The sequence below is a fragment of the Thalassophryne amazonica genome, chromosome 19, assembly GCF_902500255.1.
Source record: "Thalassophryne amazonica chromosome 19, fThaAma1.1, whole genome shotgun sequence".
Taxonomy (NCBI): Eukaryota; Metazoa; Chordata; class Actinopteri; order Batrachoidiformes; family Batrachoididae; genus Thalassophryne; species Thalassophryne amazonica.
The window spans coordinates 31,188,029-31,210,014 of NC_047121.1; the positions used below are offsets into that span (position 1 = coordinate 31,188,029).

At 40.6% G+C, this 21,986-nt stretch overlaps 1 protein-coding gene and 1 long non-coding RNA gene across 7 annotated transcripts in view; one reads left to right on the top strand and one right to left on the bottom strand.

Moving 5' to 3' along the window:
• numb (NUMB endocytic adaptor protein) overlaps window positions 1-21,986 on the bottom strand; it is a 150,361-nt gene that overhangs the window by 47,157 nt on the left and 81,218 nt on the right. The gene's annotated exons all lie outside the window — the stretch shown is intronic.
• LOC117501123 lies at window positions 411-20,123 on the top strand. Its single transcript, XR_004557935.1, has 3 exons — window positions 411-529; window positions 6,403-6,406; window positions 20,111-20,123. It is a non-coding gene; the product is annotated as an uncharacterized LOC117501123 (long non-coding RNA).

Here is a 21,986-nt window from a genome sequence, read left to right on the forward strand (position 1 = left end):
TGAAGGCTCCATGCTGTGCTGTACGCTGAAGAAAATTAAACAGGTTTAATTTCTTCCATCCTACGCGCGTAGCCCTCAACATACTGCTGCGTATTGAGAAAAAACTCCACGTGAAGTGGGTGGAGAGCTGCTCATTACAGCGTAGACGATACGCTGTAATGAGCAGCTCTATGTACACCACTGTGACAGGCCCTCTACCCTCAGGGTTGACTGATCTATACACATGGAAAGTAAAAAGATAGTCTAACCTCTCAGCAGCTGATATAGATATGACCAACCAACTGTATTTGTTAAGAACTTCAAAACAACCACAGTGGACCAAAGTGCTGTACAGAAGCATAAATAAAAATAATCATAAAAGACCTAACTAATCACTTAAAACATAAAATTGTAAAAATGCAACCAAAATAATTAAAAGCCATAAAACATGAGTAAAAATAACAACCATAAAATAAAAAGCAATAAGACAAAATCAAATAAATGAATGAAGTCAATGTCTTAATAGGTGTCAAAGGCCAAGGAGAGAGAGGTTTGAAGAGGCCTCTCTAATCTGCTGATGCAGGTCATTCCATAATTTTGGAGCCACAACAGTGAATGCACGGTCCACTCGAGCTTCCAATTAGTTTTATGCACATCGGGAGTAGGCAGCTGATCAACTGGCCTGAGAGAGCGAGTGGATTTTAAGGGTGTAGGATCCAGAGACGTGGGGCGGAGCAAGAGCATTCAGGGATTTAAAAACAAATAAATAATTTTAAATGAATCCTAAAATATACAGGCAGCCAATGGACTGAGGCTAAAATGGGGCATATGTGCTCATATTTGCATGTGCCAGTTAAGACGTGCAGCAGCGGTCTGTACCATCTCAAGGACACAGGTTTCATATCTTAGCAATAAACAAAAGTTTTTGCTTTCAGTAAACTCTTCTGAGAAATTATCGCCGTTCTATCGGCAAAATTTCGGCCAATAGTGAGTACTTTGAAAGGGCTTATATCGGCCAATAATATCGGCCAGGCCGATATATCGGTCAGGCTCTACATATAAGGTCCCACAGTTGACAGACATGTCAGAGCACAAACCAAGTATGAAGTCAAAGGAATTCTTGTAGACCTCTGAGACAGAAATGTCTCAAGACACAAATCTGGGGAAGGGTACGAAACATTTCTGCTGCATTAAGGTCCAATGAGTACAGTGGCCGCAATACTCCATAAATGGAAGAAGTTCAGATCCACCAGTTTTCTTAAAGCTGGCTGCCTGTCTAAACTGAGCGATTGGGGAGAAGGGCCTTAGTCAGGGAGGTGACCAAGAACCCAATCTGTCAGAGCTCCAGCATTCAAGAGAGAGGACCTTCCAGAAGGACAACCATCTCTGCAGCAATCCACCAATCAGGCCTGTATGGTAGAGCCACTGTTTAGTAAAAGGCCCATGGCAGCCCACCTGGAGTTTGCCAAAAGGCACCTGAAGGACTCTCAGACCATAAGAAACAAAATTCTGTGGCCTGATAAGACAAAGATTCAACAGTTTGGTGTGAATGCCAGGCGTCATGTTTGGAGGAAACCAGGCACCAGCCATACAGTGAAGCATGGTGGTGGCAGCATCATGCTGTGGGGATGTTTTTCAGTGGCAGGAACTGGGAGACTAGTCAGGATTGAGGGAAAGATGAATGTAGCAATGCACAGAGACATCCTGAATGAAAACCTGCTCCAGAGCGCTCTTGACCTCAGACTGGGGTGACAGTTCATCCTTCAACCAAACAATGACCCTTAGTGCACAGCCAAGATACCAGTGCGCACTGCCCACTGATTTCCCTGATCCAAAATGGTGACTACACCTTCTTTCCGGGGCACGTCTCAGTGCGACTGCAGACTCTAGTTCTCATATAAGGCTCTGTAGGTGCTCCAAGCTTCTCAGGGTTACCCGAACAACGTGCAGGCATGAAAATTTCAGAAAGTACACTGTGAAATTAGAAAAATAATGAGCAAACCAAGACCTTCTATGAATAGTTTTGCTGTGGTTTCTTTCAATGTCAAAGTAATGGTAGCTGCTGCACAGTGCGGCATCTTCATGTGAATGTAGCGGTGCTATTAATGCTTAGCATTTTGTGAACTAGAGTCTGGTGTCCTGTCGAGGATGTACCATGCCTCTCACCCACTGACTGTTGGGGTAAGCTCCAGCTCCCTAATGACCCTCAACTGGAATAAGAGGGTATTGAAAGTCAATGAACATATTGAACTGGTAGGATAAGATGCCTTTAATACACCAAAACTGACTTCCAAACACAGACAAAAATAACATGCAGTCACACAAATGTAGACAAATAGGCATATGCTACCACTTAACTACAAACACCTGCAGAACTGAACTGTCTGTTTAGATAATGAAAACTGCCCAGTACGCCAGCAATAGCTGTGGGTACAACATCTGCAAAAGGTGAGGCTCTTATCTGTCTGTGCCAGGCTCTAGCTCTGTGAGACATATGCTGCAGTGTTTTCATCCCTGACCAGGCCACGGAGACACACGTGGACATAGCCAACTTTGTACTGTCCCCAAAACAGAAACCTGTGTCGGAAGCCTCAGAAAATTCACAGCAGACCGAATCTGTATTACATTGTTGCATATTTCATGTGCTGCAAATAGATGGTGAAGAAAAGCAGTAAATTAAAAACACCTGCATAAGTGAGGTGAGTGTAACCTCTAAATGACAGCTATTCACTTGAACAAATAGGGGTTGGTAGTGTGACGAGGTTGGCAAATCAACAACTAAATTCAAATGCAGTTCTGCTTGTGGATTCTGGGCTTTCGTCTGTGCCCACTGTGTAATACAGCTGATGAATTTGGATATCTGTAGATACCCAGGGGTCGAAATACATTTTTTAACCCACTTGCACTGGTGCAGGTAACAAAAAAATTACTTGCACCAAAAAAAAAAGTTACTTGCACAACCAAAGAAACTCGAAGCAGGTCCGGTGTGGTTATGACAGAGTTTGAGGGAAGAGCAGTAGCATCAGCAGCAGAGTTTTTTTTCCCCACCACGTGCGCGCGCGAACGAATCATCACAACAACTCGCTCCGTGTGTAAGAGTCATAAAACGCAGGGAAGACGAAGACAACACACTGGAAATTGTTTTTTGGATAAAGTTACTTGTACCAGTGCAAGTGCAGTATAAAATTACGTGCACCACTCGAATAATACGTGCACAAACTAGCACATGCACATACTATTTCGAGCCCTGGATGAAGAATCAAACTGAAACGAACAGGGAGAATTAAGACTTTAGATTTACTCAGTGTGTGAATGCTTCAAATATTAAAACCAGTCTGTTTGCCTGAGGATCGCAGCTTTCAGCCAATCAACGGACAGCATTAATCGTAAATGGACTGCATTTATATAGCGCTTTTCCATCTGCATCAGATGCTCAAAGCGCTTTACAATTATGCCTCACATTCACCCTGATGTCAGGGTGCTGCCATACAAGGCATTCACTACACACCGGGAGCAATAGGGGATTAAAGACTTTGCCCAAAGGCCCTTAGTGATTTTCCAGTCAGGCATTTGAACCCAGGATCTTCTCGTCTCAAGCCCAACACCTTAACCACTAGACCATCACCTCCCCACCAACTGCTACAAAAGACCAGATGCTATACAAAGGACGTATTTCGACTTATGAGTAAATTACAAGAAACGTGTCAACAATCGCACAACTTACCTACACCTTATGTCCCGCATGTGCAGGATGTGAGTCGTACCCTGGCATACGTTGAAAATTTTATGCATGCCAAATATTTTTCGAGGTGCTCGGCATATTACGACGTATATCAGCGTGCTTCAATGTGATCTTAACTTATAAAAAAAACAAAAAACAAACAAAAAAACCCAAAAAACTTACCCATAACTTATTAGACGTACACCTGCATATGCCCAGCATTTTTAATACAGTGGGCATACGCTGCCTAAATGGTCATGGTGTGACAGGGGTGTAAGAGCTGTCTGTGTGTGCAAGTGTGCGTGGAGGGGGGTCCATGGAGGATTGATACATGGAGTTTTTCTCCATTTAATTTTGATCTTTCAAGGAGCAGAGTTGAAAATAAAAATAGGGCATGTAAAACTCTAAGTTACTGTTTGTAATGTTATGGGTTTGAGCTTCAAACGGAGAAAGACGTGGATACACAAAAACAGGTCAAATCCAGGCAAGAGTCTCCCGTGCGTCTTCAGGGTAATTACAGATTAAATTTCACAACTCCTTTTACAGAAAACCCATTGCTGCACCACTCCACTGTGAAGCTGTATAGCTGGGGATGCAACAGACAAACGCTGTACTATACACACTTCTCCAGTTACAGCCACAGAAGCCTACAACTCCTTTAAGTGGTTCGTTGGCTTCCCTTACTACTCTCCTTCTGACAGAAACATTCCTACAGACAACAGATTAGATGATTATGCTATACGAGCAGGTTGGAAAGTTTCTACAGAATTTCACATACTTTTTTCCCCACATGGTCAAAACATACCTATTACAGTGAATGTACCATTGAGTACCATCTGGGAGTGTTCCATACTCCTTCAGTGTACAACAGATCCAGTGGGAAATGCTATTATTCAAATTACATACATGAGTAAACTGCTGAATTGTTTTAGCCTCACATCACTGTAACACAGTGCTGTCCTGTGTTCTACACAACACATACAGATGCAAAGTGATGAGTGAAAATGATCACAGTCCCCAAGAACACGGTGTGTTGGCGTGAATTTGCAATAACAGACAAAGAGACCAGTCAATAAAGACCCCATTCAGACTGGACTTGCCAAGCTGGCAGTCAGATTCGGGGCCAAAATCTGTCCTTAAGCTGGATAGAGTTTTTCTGAATCTGAACAGCGCTATTCGGATTTAAGTCGGATTCACCGAGGTCTAAATGCAATGTAGCTTGAATCTAGCTAGCTTGAGGATCTTAATATCATACTTTCAGGTTTGCAGGGTCAGCATTCCAGTTAAGTGCAAAAGTCCATGCAAACTCCTCCCAAATTCTGAAGTTAACTTTGCCCAACTTTGTATAGCATCTGGTCTTTTGTAGCAGTTGGTGATTTCTGCAAAAAGAAATCCGGAGACCAGGAAAACGCAAAACAAGTGGTAGAATTATCAGAATCAAAACATATTTGAGGGACAATGGTGCAAACACTAGCAATGGAGGGGTGCGAGGAGACAGCAAGCCAGTACCGGTAGCACAATAAAGAGCCTCAAGGCCAAGTACAAAAAGGTGAAGAATCACATGCAAGGAGCAGAAGAATTTGGCTTCAGCTGGATTGCGTCTCCAATCTGAAATGGGTCTAAGTGACTACTTACACCAAAAATTGCACAGATTTTTGCCTGCAGCAAAGTGAAGCGTTTGAAAACAAGACAAATGAATGTTCTCAATCCTTCACTCCCACTCTGTCAGACACAGAGACAAACAGACCCCTTTATTTGGGTCAGCTCATGTTGTGGCTCACTGCGGTACCACTTACGGGCTGCATGCTTCCACCCTGCAGAATGAAGAGCAGAAGAATTTTGTTTTTGTCTCAAATGTTTTGCAGCATCACCTCTGGTGCAATCTTAAAAGGATCATTTCCAAATGGTGTTCATATACTTAACTTAAGCACTGTCACACATCATAGTAGAGGAAAACCATGAGGAGCTGATACAAACTTGGACAGACTGCCATCTGTTCAATGTCTTTCCGTGGTATTTTAAGGGGTGTATCATTACACCTGACCTACACAGAGAACTGCTTTATGAACTGTTAATACTAGTGAATCCTCTAGGACAACTTTGCAAGAAGGTGTACTCACATTATATGCTGAAGAATGGATGCTTCCTGAAGTTTAGTTGAGCCAAAATGGACATGTTGTTTAGCTGGACACGTTATGGCCAATTCATCCAAGTGGCTTAATTAGTTTGGGATAATACTGCTTATGGAACTCCCACTGACGTCTGATGAAGCCACCTGGATGAGTGGGCAAAACCATTTCCCAGCTAAAGAAGTCAGTTGCCTCGACTAAAGTTCAGGAAGCTTGTGAGCTTCACCTGGATGACTGAGAACCTACAAAAAGTTATGATGAATAACTGCATTTACCAAAAGAATCAGATCTCCTGTCCTGAAACAACTGATTCAGTCTTCTTGTGTTCAATATACAGTAATTGAATAACTAGCAAAAACTGGTGAGGATAAGCAGGGCCCATAGACTTTTCGCCTATGACACCACTGGGGGCTTTCTGTTTCTTTCATGCCTTCATAACAACCTCCAGTAACTCTGCTTACAAGTTGCTTTCATGCCTCCCAAGAGTTTTTCCCATCTCCTTCCACAAACTGGGCCCTTTGGATGTCCCTGTAATCTATTAAACTGGAATTATACAGATGAAAATACTGCCAGATTTGTTCCACCTCCCTCTTTTTGCCACATGCAGTGGTGTTTAGCAAGGTTGGAGTCAACTCAGCTGTTGCAGCAGAACCTATCCAACTGCAGGTCTCTGATGTATATTTTGGTTACAAAATGTGCCATACACTACTCTGACTAACCATATGAAGGACTGAATAAGCCAGAGGGAGCACAACACAGAAATAACACTGAGGTGGGCAGCTCAAAGCTGAGGTGGAGTATTGGGGGTGGGAGAGATTAATCACGTGAGGTGGATTAAATGCATAGTTTAGCTATTGACCAGAAAAAGGAAATCAAAGAGAGAAAAGGAGAGAAACCAGGATAGGGCAGACAGTTAGTGTTGAAAAGATAAGACATTTAAAAGACAACAACCAAAGAGGAAATGGACAAAATACCTACTATGGGAAAGGTATTGTCTGTATTGCACATTTGTAAAGAGGTGTAATTTTATTTAAAGCGGCAATTCATTTTGAAAGTTATTAATTCTGAGCCATGCAGCATTTGGAGCTGTGCCAACGGAAAGGAGGACGATTCTCGTTTCTTGATTGCAACAAGACAAGAGTCCCAGTTAGTGACTTTAATACACACAAAAGTGACTTTTGTGTGTATTTTAATGACTTTGAAGAGGGGTTAAGAAGCGGACTTACGCTTCTGAAGAGCAACGAATCAAAGAGGCCAGAGCCATTGAATCGAAGCATTGATTCATTAATTCATGCTTCAAACTGGAGTCGCGCTGCAGAACAGTTGATTACAGAGCCGTTACGCTTATTTTCAGTACAGCGTAACGGTCCAAAATAAGCTAACGGTCCAAAATTACAGGCGTAACAGGGCCGTAATGCAATTTGCGCTAGCTAGAACCCTGCTACAGCATGGTGAAAATGACAGTGTCCAACTCCTCCTGGATGAGACAGTCCATTTAAGGTTTTCTTTCCTAGACAAGGATAGTACCCGTTTACAGCTGGGTGAACTGCTACAATGCAGATGAAACGCCTCGTCCAAGGATACAGACATACAGTGTGATAGAGACCAAACTGAGATAGAGTGAGTGGTCAATGTTCATTTGTATATTGTATAACACAAGCGTACAAGTATTTAAAATGAAGTATTCCACCATGAACCTTTGACTGGTGATGCAACAGACAAAAAGTTGCATTATTATCAGTTTCTCGAATTACCTCCACAGAAGCACAAAACTCTTTGCACAGCCTCTGTGATCTGTGCTTAGAGTGCACCAATTCACAGAAACCATGCTCAATGGAGTAACTATCTGCTGCTGGCTATAAATGATGTTTCTGTATCAGTGGTACTGCTACTGGATCTGAGTGTTGGCTTCTGACAGAGTATATCATATTATTTTGTTGGAGAGGCAACAGTACTTGTATAACAGTGTATGACAAACAAGCTCATAACTGAAGTGTAATCTCACAGGCCACTTACAATGACTTATTTATTTTTTAAAAAGACTGAGCTCTATTTTCCACATGGCACATTTCCCACCAACACAGTCATTTTCTCTCCTGCACCCACATCCTCCAGATCAGTGGTTCCCAACCTTGGTCCTTGGGTGTCTCCCTTTGTCCTTGGCATCGTTCAGGTGTCTTTTGATTGTCTGAGCTGACATGAATGAGGTAATCAGAGTAGGGAGCGATGTGCACATTAGGAGGACACAAGGACCACAGTTGGGAAACACTAATCTATCAATTCCTCGTAGACTTTAATGTTGCACTTTTTCAGATTCAGTTCACTGTATTGTAGGTTGTGATGGAGCTTACGCCTCCCAGTACAATGGCTTTGCAAACATCGCACGTTGCTGTCTTGCTTTGTGGTGTTTCCAGTATAAAATATTTCAACACAGCAGACATGTTATGATGCAAAGTTGGTCAGTGACAGTCAGTGCTCCTCAATGCTTGCCTGAAAACTGTGGAAGGGATTTCCTGAACGGAAGTATGTGGCAAAGAGACGTGGAGTAATAGACACGCCTCCATTCAGGAAGGCCTGGCCTGGTTTCTGGCACAATTTTTGCCAACATTTATCATTCTAGCAACTGCCCCACAACAGCATTTTCACAAACAGTTTCAAAACATCCTTGTCAGAATATGCAGCAGACTTGCAAATAAATGAACAGAGCTGCAAAAACTACATGTTTTTGTTGTAATGGTTTGAGTGCCTAAACTCCATCAAACTAGGTCAACCTTTACAGCAGAATGCTGCTGAGAACACAATAGTTACTCATGTATGTGACAGACCTGCAAAGATGTACTGGCATAATAACAGATTCTAAGCTAACAAACCCAGTGCACAAATGTGTTTCATACTTGCCAACTGAGAAGAAGCACGTGCTCTTTTTGTTTGAAAGAGATCGACATCACAAAAAGTGGAACACAGGGTGAATCGCCTCATTGAGCTGCAAGACATACTGTCTGACTTTGGAAGTAAATTCCACTGGAAAACTGAGCAAATCTTGGGACAGAGAAAAAAAATTAGGGGGGGGGGGGGAGCTACTCATGGAAACCATGTTAACTTTTCCTCCTTGACATAACATGAGCACAGAACTTTAACTGCAGCATAGAAAGCATACAAACAGAAAGTGATAGACAAATGAATTTAAGACAAAAACAAAATACTCACTCTAGAACACAATATGGAAAAAACAACATGAAAAAAAACCCGCTCTTTCTCGTATAAGCATTTGAAAAAGATGACTAGCTTTCGGGACAACAGAAAGATAATGGTTCCATTATAAAGCTTTAGTGTTCTTCAGAGAAGTAAATTTCATTAGAACAGTTATAGAAAATCAGGCCAAATACCACACAGGGTTTTTTTTGTTGTTAGTTTTTTGTAAGAATAAACAAAAATCACAGTTACACATTTACCCCATCTGAGCAATATATGATTAAAGGAAAAGAAAATTTATGATTTGGTTGGTAGATTATGATATTGAGAGCCCATATGAAAAGTTGTAGGCATGTGCAATCATTTATGTTAAAGGTATGAGCATTTTTGTATGGCTGGTCTAAAGCCACCAGCAGGCTGCCATGCTGTCTGCTATAACAGCGATGTGTGACGTCACATGGGAACAGAGGTTCAAAATTCCACCAGTGTCACTCTTCAGTATAGAAAGGGCAAAGCACGTAAGTGGCAATCAGCATCCCGGATCGGTATCGGGTTCCGATACAGACGTAATTCGTGGATCGGAATTTCCTGATCCAATCTGTGGACTTTTCTTTGCTGAACGGGAGGAGAGGAGGGGGAGGTTTCTGAGCTGAAGGCGAGCCGTTTCTTCTGCGCACCGCAGCCGAGAAGCCACCGGTAACTGCAAATTTCCACCAGCTCTCGGGTTCAAATGGTCTGTGCCGCTGAGCATGAATTTTCTGAAAAATTAACTGAATTGTTACTAAAAATCAGCCAGTTCAATGTCCCGAGGCTGTGAAACACTGTAACAGCAGCTCAGAACACAGCTGAGGAGGACAGCCGAACAGAGAGTCATCATCTCTCTGTTGAATGGGGGAAAATCCTTCAGTGTTTACCCAGAGTTACTCCTGTGAATGCCGGCGATGATACATTTCGAAATTTAGTTTATTTTACAGTTGAAAGGCTTCGTGTTTGCTCACTTTGTCACTTGTTTTTCCTCCAGAAGGATTCAACGGCCTTGGTGAAGCATTTGGCTCCCCTCTTATCTGCCCATATGTCCACCCCTACAGCCTACTGCTGTCAAGGCAACTTCAGACTTTATGCACACAGACAGAAACTGATACAAACTCATTTCCACACATGACACATGTCTTACAGCTCATGTCACTCTCATGTGGATTAAAGTCATGAACTGGGACTCTTGTTGCAGTCAAGAAACGAGAATCGTCCTCCATTCCATTGGCACAGCTCCAAACGCAGCGCGGCTTTCTGCTCAGACAGAGTCCGGTCAGAATTAATAACTTCAAAATGAATTGCCACTTTAAATAATATGACACCTCTTTCCAAATGCTGTAATACAGACTAAACTACAATCGATTAAGACGTTTTTTTCTTCCCAAAATGAGACGTCCTGCATCCTTAATGAATTAAACTGATGCTGACGCGCAGCGCAGCCAGCTGCAAAAGCTCAGATCAGATGTATGCCAATAATGTCTGAAAGAATATGTTTTTGACAAAAACTACAGATTTTGTTTATTTGTATTTATGTCCAGAGATCAAGGATCCACCATGTAGAGTTTATTATGTCCAGAGTTTAAGGATCAGTGACCAATTTCATATTTATTTAAGACTCAATAAAATGTTGTTGACATACAAAACCTGTAAAGCCTACTTTTAGTACACAGAAAATTCACAAGCGGTATCAATAAGGGAATCGATAAGGAATGGGCTCGATAAGCGGAATCGATAATGCCATTGATAGATAAAATCTTATCAATACCCATCCCTAGTCTGTGTAAATCATCCCACCCTTCCTTCTGGCTCCTTTAGGCTTTCTGCTCCCGCCTACAAAATCCATAGGCTCTTTAATGTGGTGCTTTTTCAAATGTTTGATTAAGTTTGCTGTATTGTAGGTGATGACGGTGCTTCCGCATCTCAGTACAATGGCTTTACAAACACTGTATGTTGCTATCTTGCTTTGCAGTGTTTCTAGTATAACATATTTCCACACAGCGGGCATGTTGCAATGAAAAGTTGGTCAGCGACAGTGCTCCTCAATATTTGCCTGATAGCTGGCTGGCTAACTGCGGAAGGGACCTCCCAAATGCAGGCGTGTCTCACTACTCTGCGTCTAGCTGAGACATGCCTCCGTTCAGGGCTGCTCCCCCCCACACACGCACACTCTGCAGCCAGCCAGCAGCACTTGTGGAGACGTTTCAGCAGAAAACACACACAAACACAAACGTGGCTGCTGGATCAGAAAACTACGCAGGTTGAATGATGATTTATTGTCATTACAAGAAGTGCAACAAAATCATCTTCGCACCCAATTACCTCAGAAATGCAACAATTAATCCACAATTATTACTGGTTGAGCATAATAATGGCACACATCAGAATTAAAACACCGCACATATACATTTCAGGGGTCAAAATACATTTTTTTTACCTACTTGCACTGGTGCTAATAACAAAAAAATTACATGACCAAAAAAAGTTACTTGCACAACCAAAAGTCAGTCTTATATCAACCTTAAAACTCCTCCCCTGATGTGTCAGACTCTTCCTCTCTGGGGATAGTTTGGGGAGAGCAGCAGCAGCGGCAGACAGTTTTGGTTTTTTTTTCCACGTGTGAGCGCGAACGAATCGTCCGTGAAGATTATTTTATTTATTAACTACACAGATGTATAATAAAACAAATGGGACTGTTTTATAACACAATTATGACAGAGTTTGAGGGGAGAGAGAGCGAGGAACTACGGAGCCCTAGAAGTGTCATCGCAAAATGTTTTGCATGTGGAGGGAATGTGCGCACATTCTATTATATGGTGCGCTCATTGTATTATATTGTGCGCATGTTTTAACCATTGTTTGAGTAAAACAAAGGCATGATCTACTTAAACATGGTCACAATTTGTAAAACATGCACTCAATATTGTCTTGACACATAAATGTTGGCTATTAGCCAACAAACCAGGAGACAGTGTAACACATTTCCCCATTAGAAATGGATCTGGTCAGGGTATATCATCATGGTTTGGGTGCACAAGGACATATAGAGAACTCCAGCTGCCCAGCATGGCATCTGGAGTTTAAGCACATTAAAAAGGATGCTGAGGGCGAAGCGTCTCTCCGTCGTAAGGATGACAATTTAGGTCATATTGAACAAAAGGTATACGTGCGCACGTTTTATTAATTCAAGGGTTCAATTAAAGGAAAACGTGCGCACGAATGATCACAGCCAGGAAAACGTGATCACATTTTATTCATTTGAGAGCACATTTTATTAATTAGTGGGCTCAATTGAAGGAAAACGTGCGCACAAATTATCATGGCCAGAAAAAAATGTCACTTTAAGTGACCTCTCCCGGGTTCCGTAAAGGAACCGCAGCGGCAGCCAGTTTCTTTTTTTCCTTTCACATGCACGAGCGAACTAATCGTCCGTGAAGATAATTTTATTAACTACACAGATGTATAATAAAACAAACGGTGACTGGTTTATAACACAATGATGACAGAGTTTGAGGGGAGAGAGAGAGAGGATCTGCAGCGGCAGCCAGTTTTTTTTTCTTTTCTTTGTTTACATGTGCATGCGTGAACACAACAAATAGACCACAGCAACTCGCTCCGTGTGTGAGAGTCATAAAACGCAGGGAAGATGAAGACAATACGCTGGAAATTGTTTTTTTCCTTATTTATTCCTTTATTGGTTCATTCTACTGGTGCTTATAGCTTATAAAACTTGGATAAAGTTACTTGCACCAGTGCTAGTGCTGTATAAAATTACGTGCACTGCTCAACTAATACGTGTACAAACTAGCACATGCACGTACTATTTCGACGCCTGCATTTGATTTGTTCATGTACACTAAACTTTGAAGCAACCTGTCATCCGAATTGAGGCAAAGTGAGCGTAGGCTACAGCAGAGTCCCACACAGCTGAGCTTGGGGGGGGCACTGCAGCTGTGCTGCGCGGCCTCCCAGAGTGGCAGAGTGGAAGCTGGGGTGGGGCACGGGGAGCGTGCGTCATGTGTGCAGATGAGTTCATATCAGTCTCTGTCCGTGTGTGCAAAGTCTGGAGTTGCCTTGACAACAGCAGGCTGTAGGGGAGGACATACGGGCAGATAAGATGGGAGCCAAATGCTTCACCAAGGCCACTGAAATCCTCTGTTCCGTTGGAGGAAACAGTGGGCCATTTTGACCTTCGGTAGCTGATAAGGCTGTCATGTTTGGGTTAGGCAGACACAGAATTACAATATGACCTCTCTTTAACCATCCAGATCCAATTGTGAATATTCACTGGTCTCCAACATCAATTCCTTTGCAAGGCAGACAATTGCTCTGAGATGGTTTCCAACTTGTGTTTAAGTTCAAAAGTTAACGCAGTCTGAGATTGTACCTCGTTGCCCACCTTGTTAATCACGACAGACGGATGTGGGGTTGTGGTTTTGGTAGCAGCCATCTTGCCAATTTTCCAGTAGGTCAGGGCAGCGCATAATCCAAGCAGCAAAAGTTCTCCTACCATAAAGGTTCTCCCCCAGAAACATTTGAGATCCGAGATGCATTCTTGTGCATTTTCACGTCTATTTACCCACCCTAATTTACCCTAATTTTTTTGTTGGGTCAGGTCAATTTTTCCACCGCTCTTTTCACACAATTTGTATTGTGCTACCAGCCTTAATCCAAAAAATCTTAATCCTATAATCCAAAAAAAAAAAAAAAAAAAAAGAAAAAAAACACATACATTGTGGTTCAGAAAACTACACCGTAAAAGAAATTAAATGAATTCAAAGAACTCAAAAATACTAATGATTCTCAGTATCAATTCAAATGGAACAATATGAGTAGTTATGGCACATTAATGCATCCACTTGTTCAATCTTCACTCACTTCTGAGTCTTCCTAGTTTTGGAGCTATTGATAATCACCATTTTCAAATTCCTGGCCACCTTAAAGGGTCCCTGCCACGCCATGATGTTTTTACATATTCTTGAAGAATAAAAAAGCTTTTTCCACATGTTGTCTTTGTGCAGATACGGACAGCGAAGGCATAGTGCACAATTATAGCAAAGATTTAAGTGACAGATTGTTTGTGAAGAAGATGAGGACGTTTCTGATTAAGAGATTAACGGTGTAAATAATGAGCGGCTCCAAACTGTGTATGTTCCAGCCGAACGTGACATTAGACGAGGATGTGAAGCTGCAGCTGTCAGCTGACAGCAGCAGCGCTGAGGAGGACGATATAAGCTGATGAATGGTTTGTTCACTCACCGCCTTTTCTTATAAATGATCACTTATTCCTGGCACGGTGTTTGTGTATGAAAAAAAACTTATTTGAGCATCACAACGTGCTTAAATTCAGGAGTTTGTTCTAAAATCACTGAAAATAAAGTTTCTGTACAGTCTGTATATTTAATCATTTATAAGTCAGCTTCTTGTGATTGCTAATTCTTCACTTTTTATTCAAAGTAAATGATTGCAAATATCTGAAATGCTGTAGACCCAAATGGGATGGGGGAAAGATTTCTAAATAAAAGAAAATTTTACTTCTATATCTGTTGTAAATTTTACCAGGCATAATATTGTAGAAAACTGTTTATGCTAAATGGAGACTTACCTGTCTAAAATACACATACAGAACATCTGTAGTCATAAATTGTATCACATCTAATCTACTTTGAATGAACAGACGTCTGAAAAAAAAAAGAAAAAAAAAGTCTGTTCAGTTTACATGCATATATATTTGGAAAACATAAAAATGTCAATGTTCTGGGTTTTTTTTTTTTCAGGTGCTCATGTGAACACAGTCAGCCGATGCCACTCATGATCGAGTCTCGCTGTTTCAGGGAAATTTCTGCAGTCTTGGCAGAGATGCAACATGGTGGCGAAAATCCTCAATGTGTCACACAACTGGCTAGTTTCTCAATTGTGTGTTTGGATGCAGATGTCCTCAGAGTGGCACACTATGCCTACATGATGCTCCACAGTATGAGTCAGCACATGAAATAGTTAAAGTTTCATTTACATGGTTTATAGAAAAAAGTTAAAAAGATTCAAATATAAAAAGAATGAAGTGTTGTTTTGACCATAAATCCAGGCTTTTTTTTGTTGCAGAAAGTATGATCATATCGCATATCGGCAATTTGTGCGGTTGTGCCGGGGACACTTGGGAAGGCACAGAAGGGTGCCACTACCAGCTTGTGCTGTATTCAAAATAAGGAGTACTTTTCCATCACCATCGTCCAACTACACTGGCTTCCAGTTTCCTCCTCTGGAGTGAGGGGTTGGGCTCATCGGTGGTACCTGGTCCGCTTGGCAGCATCAATCTCAGCTTTGTCCGTTCACGTTGGCTGCTCAGTGGAGGAGGATCATTGGTGGGGATTTCTGGTCGGTTTGGTGTTTTGCAGATCTGAAGAACCTCTTTTGCTAAGTCACTCATATAGACTGAATAAAATGTTTTTTTAACAAATTGTAAAACACTTCTCATTTGAATGAAACAATGTGAAATTGTATTTTTATTCACTTTATCATGCTATATACGTGAAATATACAAATAATCTGTTTTTCCCCCCCCATTCTCCACATATCACATGTTGGATCTGTGGCTAACTTTCTCAATCCTCCTCTTTTCCTCTCTTGCTTTGTCTGCTTTTGTTGTCTCCCTGCATTTTCATTAAAATGAAGGGTTGCCACCAAAGCCCTAAAACAGAAGTTAAAACAAAGCAATTTCAGTTAAATAGCTTATATACATTACAATACTGTTTGAACGTTAGGCTGTTATTGAGATAACAGACAACTTACCTGCAAAGCTGACCCTGATATGAGAAGGAGACTCGATCACGAATGGCATCGGCTGACTGTGTTCACATGAACACCTGGGGGGGGGGGGGGAACAAAACAGAACATTGACATTTTTGTGTTTTCCAAATATATATATGCATGTAAACTGAACAGCCTGTTTTTTGTTCAGACTTCTGTTCAGTCAAAGTAGATTAGATGTGATACAATTTATGATTACAGATGTTCTGTATGTGTATTTTAGACAGGCAAGTCTCCATTTAGCATAAACATTTTTTCTACAATATTATGCCTGATAAAATTTGACAGATATAGAAGTAAAATTTTCTTTATTTAGAAATCTTTTCCCCCATCCCATTTGGGTCTACAGCATTTCAGATATTTGCAATCATTTGCTTTGAATAAAAAGTGAAGAATTGGCAATCACAAGAAACTGACTTATAAATGATTAAATATATACAGACTGTACAGAAACTTTATTTTCAGTGATTTTAGAACAAACTCCTGAATTTAAGCACGCTGTGCTGCTCAAATATTTTTTTTTCCATACACAAACACACCGTGCCAGGAATAAATGATAATTTATAAGAAAAGGCGGTGAGTGAACAAACCATTCAGCAGCTTATATCGTCCTCCTCAGCGCTGCTGCTGTCAGCTGACAGCTGCAGCTTCACATCCTCGTCTTCTGTCGTGTTCGGCTGGAACATACACGGTTTGGAGGCGCTCATTATTTACACCGTTAATCTCTTCATCAGAAACTTCCTCATCTTCTTCAAAAACAATCGATATGTCACTTAAATCTTCGCTATAATTGCGCACTATGCCTTCGCTGTCCGTGTCTGCCGTGTTGGTAAACAGAGCCGCTCTGCGACACATTTACTCGAATGACGTCACATCCATCGCAGTGAAAATGTAGGTCGACTTGGAGGCGGTAAATTCAAATTCTCAAATGGGTAACAAAATGTCTAAATCCTTGTTCAGTGTAATTTTATGGTTAAAAAAAAAAAGACGTGGAAAAAGCTTTTTTATTCTTCAAGATCCTTGCTTTTTTACTTTAAAATGAATTTGTGATTACTGTACATTTTGAAGTTAAACTTTTCTTACATTAGACAACTTTATTTTTAGACAAATAAAATAGCATGAAAAGTAATGTGTACAAGTAGTCATGGTAAATTCATTCATTCGTTCAGCAAATGGACAAGAAATCTATTTCTTGAAATATAAAGAAATATGAAACTGCACTGTGCTATTTTCTTTGATTGCTTGATAGTTCAAAAATTTAAAATAAAACAAATGTAAGTTATTTAAACTTAGTTACAGCAGTAACAATTAAAAAACTGTGTAGGTTTATTTGGTAAAAATAAAAATAGGTCAAACACTCAGGTCGATAGTGATTGATTCAACATCCTGCAGCTAAAGGCTAATTTAGCTGATAAACATCAGCAAAGCACTAACGTCACACATCCTTGTCCGTTGCTCAAACTCAATCTTGTGGTTTTGACTCACAGACAGAGTTAAACTCTCATCTGTATGCTAACGGTGTTAGCATTTTTAGCAGCTGGAAGCTTGAACCGTTAGCACCACTTAAGGCATGATTACTGGTGGAAAAATGCAGCTCATAACTTTTAATATCCACAACAAAGTAAACAGGAGAACCACCACGCAGTCACGAAAAATATGATTTATTACACTCCCAAGCCCAAACAAAATAACCCTTCTTTGGAAATTATTGGTGGCTTGCAAAACAACACGGTGCATTACCACCAACTGTCTGGGCATGGAAATGAACTGTATGAATGGATTTTGACGTATGTTATCAAAAATAACCCGGAAACGTTCACCACGTGAGTAAAAAATTTCCAGAAAACTTTCATCACTGGTACCAGAACCTGATACAGCTATTGGATAGGCTTGGCTCCATCCCTAGGAGGCACATCAACATTTCAAATCACACTAATTTGGATATGTTTTATTCTCCGCACGTACAAGCTGGCCAGGTCACACATCACGCCTCGTCTCTGTATCACTCTCCCTGTCTCTGTCTCACTGTGCTGGCAGCTTGTGTTTGTGTGTGTGTGTGTGTGTGTCCATGTGTTTTCCTGACCGTGTTTGCACAATTGCCTCTGAATCAACTAGCTCGGCTTTCTGTCTCTCTTGCTGGGAGTGTGCGCCATGCGTCTCTGTGTGTACACGCAAGCATTTAATTGTGCATGAAAGAGAGAATGTCCTCCCTCTCTCCCATCCTCGCTCTTTTGACAGTGAGGGCCGGAGTGTGGTTGCAGTTGACTGTTTATTAAAATGTATATATCTGTACATATAAATGTGTTCAGGATTCTGAGGTCACAGTTATCTCAGCTGTTACTGAAATTGCTCGGGGGTTGGTACTACTGTTAGACCTTACCCATGTGAAGCACCTTGAGGCAGCTTTGTTGTGATTTGGTGCTATATAAATAAATTGAACTGAACTGTTACACATTCCAAGCAAATCAAAATTTCCATGCAGACTGATTATTTGCTCCCATTGTCAGTCCACATACTTCGATTGCAAAATGACAAACACTTCAAGCCTCACAGAATTTCGCCAAACTTAGACCAAATTTACTTCACTTCAGCAGATTAGCAACAAAGCAAACAAAAATAAACTAAAGTTATTGAAAAGATAGGTCAGGTATATTCACTACTAATAATTCAGCCACTTACCATTTCCAAAATTACTGTGTATTTGAAACCGCACACAACACTCTCAACTTAAAAACAATACAAACCATTTACATAACCACACCACACTCTTCCCCATCTATTCTGTTTGTGATTCCGACCCATTTTAATGTTAAAGGATGTTTGCTGATGCAGACAAAAGACATGATCAGTGATGAGTGGTTGCGACTTTGATGCAGTGACTGATGAAGTCCTATTATTAATATTATTAGGTAGGAATTATGATTGACTTTAAAGAGAGTTCCAGTATAAAAATGTGTAAAATTTTTACATGCAGCATCCCAAAATAATCAAAATCATTTTTATACCCATTTTTTTATGCATTTTGTAACCAATGAATTACATGTTACATGTGCTTCAAAAGAAAAAAAAAATCTACATTTCAGACCTTCAAAATGACAAGGAAATGTACATTAATAGGAAAATCAGAGGAAAGTTTGTGGAGTGCTAAAAGGAGGAAAATGTTATCAGCTGAAGAAAATGAAGAACTCCTGCTGGATAGAAGAGAAAAGCATCCAAACTGAGGAAAGAAAAGGTTAATCCAAGAAGTGTCAAAGAGCTGACATCCTTTACAAAAAAGACAAAATAGCAAAAATATTGCATATAAAGAGGCTTTAACATCATAATATTAGTTCCCTCTCTTTTTAATATTTAGAATCACTAGTTGCGTAGTGACAGGGAGTTAACATGCTAGCAGAAAATAAAGCATTGCTAATTCAATTCTTAATTTGATTCTTTATTCTCCAAAAAGTACCAATAACAATACAGTTAAAGTACCAGACTAATAAGTAGTACTGCAGGTAAAATCTTAACGATATACATCCCTAATCATGACAGGATCGTATCATTTCGGTCATACCAAATACCAAACTAATTAGTAAAAGGCACACTGCATCATTAAGTCTGTCTGCTTCTCTCTCAGGGGACGGGGTGGGGTGGAGGGGTGCAATATTCAATATAGCTTCCTGATAAAAGAGCAGACATGCTCTCGCTACACTGCCTGTCTAACCTAGCAAAAGTGAGAGCACATAAGAGAGAGAGACACACACACACACACCACACAATTTACTTGCAATGAGGTAACGTGAATCATTATCAAATGATTCAGACAAAGAAGTGCTTTGTGAGTTAGACTGTATAAGCTACATTTTTGATTTATATTCATTAGAAGAAAAGGTAAACAGCAGTTCACAGTGATGTAAGGTGGATTGCAATGACACCAGAAATCAACCAACCAAACTGGTCTTGTGGACAAAATATACATGAGTCAGAGTACTCAGCGCAGGCTTCGAGCTGCTCATCATTGAGAAATACATTCTCTTGAACTTAAGAGTGCATTATCTGTACTGTTTGGGCTACACATTAATTCCACTGGAATTACTCAATACATACTTCCATACAAGAAATATTAGATCATTTAGGGCCAAAAAGATTAGTCGAGTAATTAGAATAATTCTATTCCTAAAAATGTTCGAGGCAAATTCTGTACCTTGAAGCTTCGTTTAATGTTGTAGTTCATATGCCAGACCTGTGTGTGGCACTGCAATGTCCCCAGAAAAACAAACAGAAGAAGACTAGAGCATGCACACAGCCTAAGAGCTAATCAAATTAGCACAAAAGCTACAGCTTTCCAACACATCATACAGAGTAAATTAAAGCCTTTAAGGAGAAAGAGGGTCCACGCTGATCATCTGAAATTGCGAAACACTGTGTTTGTGTTTAAAAAAAAAAAAAAAACACTGTATAGTACACTGCCTGCTCTCCACTCTACGTGAGGAGTGGCTATTTGGGCGGTGGCCGGTTGCTGCCTCTGTCTACCCGGTGTGAGTGGCTCACACCAGCCCCGGCTACACTGAAACAAGTCTCTGAAAGAAAGAAGTTCATCTTCTTCTGTGTTTTGCGCAGTCGCACTGAGTGTTTGCTTTTTAAGTTTCGCTTTTTGGGCAACACACAACACTTCACAAACACAGTAACTTAAATAAAATAATAAAAAAAACCTTACATGTTCAACCTCCAGCTGAAATGCATCTGCTGAATCACAGAGAAAGGGGGCAAAAAAAAAAAAAAACCTTAAAAATGATTAAATTTTACAAGTTGGGGAAAACAAAAAAACAGAAAGCCACATCCCATCACCATTTCAGCAAAATGTCAAGACTTTGGCCCGACTTTGGCTGAGCTCCTGATACCGGGAAACATCTAAAACTTGTAAAGATGTGAAAAAATAAATAATTACCCAGGAAAACAGAAAGGGATACACTAAATTTGACAATATGCGTGATGGCATCGACATTGTGCCATTGCTTAGGGAGAGCCCTGGACTGTTGATGTTTAAAAACTCAAAAGTACTTTTTATCCAATTACTCGATTAATCGCCAGAATAATCGATAGAATACTCGATTACTAAAATAATCGGTAACTGCAGCCTTAAGATCATTAATGATTTACAGTTAAATCACTGATCAAAAGTGGCCATTACACAACTATCTGGGTATGCACAATGGGATTTCTGTGGTCAGCACAAACTTCAGATTACAATATTGTGTAACTAACACAGTGGAGGGCACAGCTAACTGAAAAGTTAGCTTTGATAACCGCTAATCCGCTAACTGAAAAGTCAATTTTTACAATGCTAAACCGTTAAAAAATTTAGCTGAAGATGCAGCTAACCGCAAACTTTTAGTATGGACTCAGTCCAATGTCAGCTACTGATAAGCCAGTTTTGACTTTAAGCACCGCAGGGGCTTCTGAGTAAATTCAAAGGCAATCACAAACCCAAAAGAAACACATGAAAAATAAATAATTAAAAAAAAAAAAAAACAACAACCCTTGGGGTTGTTTTTATTATTGTTATTGTAGTGCATGTTGGTTTAGCAGTGTTGTTAGTTATAGATTTATTGTGTTTTCTAGTTCAAGTAGTCAGTTTGGTGAAGGGCAAGCTATGTTGAAGTGTGTGAAAACTGTGTTGTTGTGTGTGAAAAGTAAAGGCTCTTTTCAATACACAAAAGCAGCACTACTCGGCACTACTCGGCTCGACTGTTTTTTTGCTTTTCCATTTACAAATGGTTATCAACATGGAGGTGTTTTTCCTGTGGCGGAGCGTCGCGGCGGCTGCGAGCCGACACTGCAATCCGCCCGCACGTCTTTCATTAAAAAAATCTCCTTTAACAGTGGAATATCCGGATAAAATGCTGAAACCGACTTCTTCTGAAACTTCTGTTCTCTCACGACGTCCTGGATCAATAGAGCCTGAAATGTGGAGGTTTTCAGCTTGAAACAGGCTGACGACGGCGCCTGGGACCGCTGCGCGACGTCCCGCTCTGTGGGAAGTCCTTAAAGCGACAGTATCACCTCAAAATCTCTCATCAGCCGTTAAAATTTTCACTGAAAACCATCTTAATTTTTTCGAACTGTGTCCACTTCGATGTGCCTCA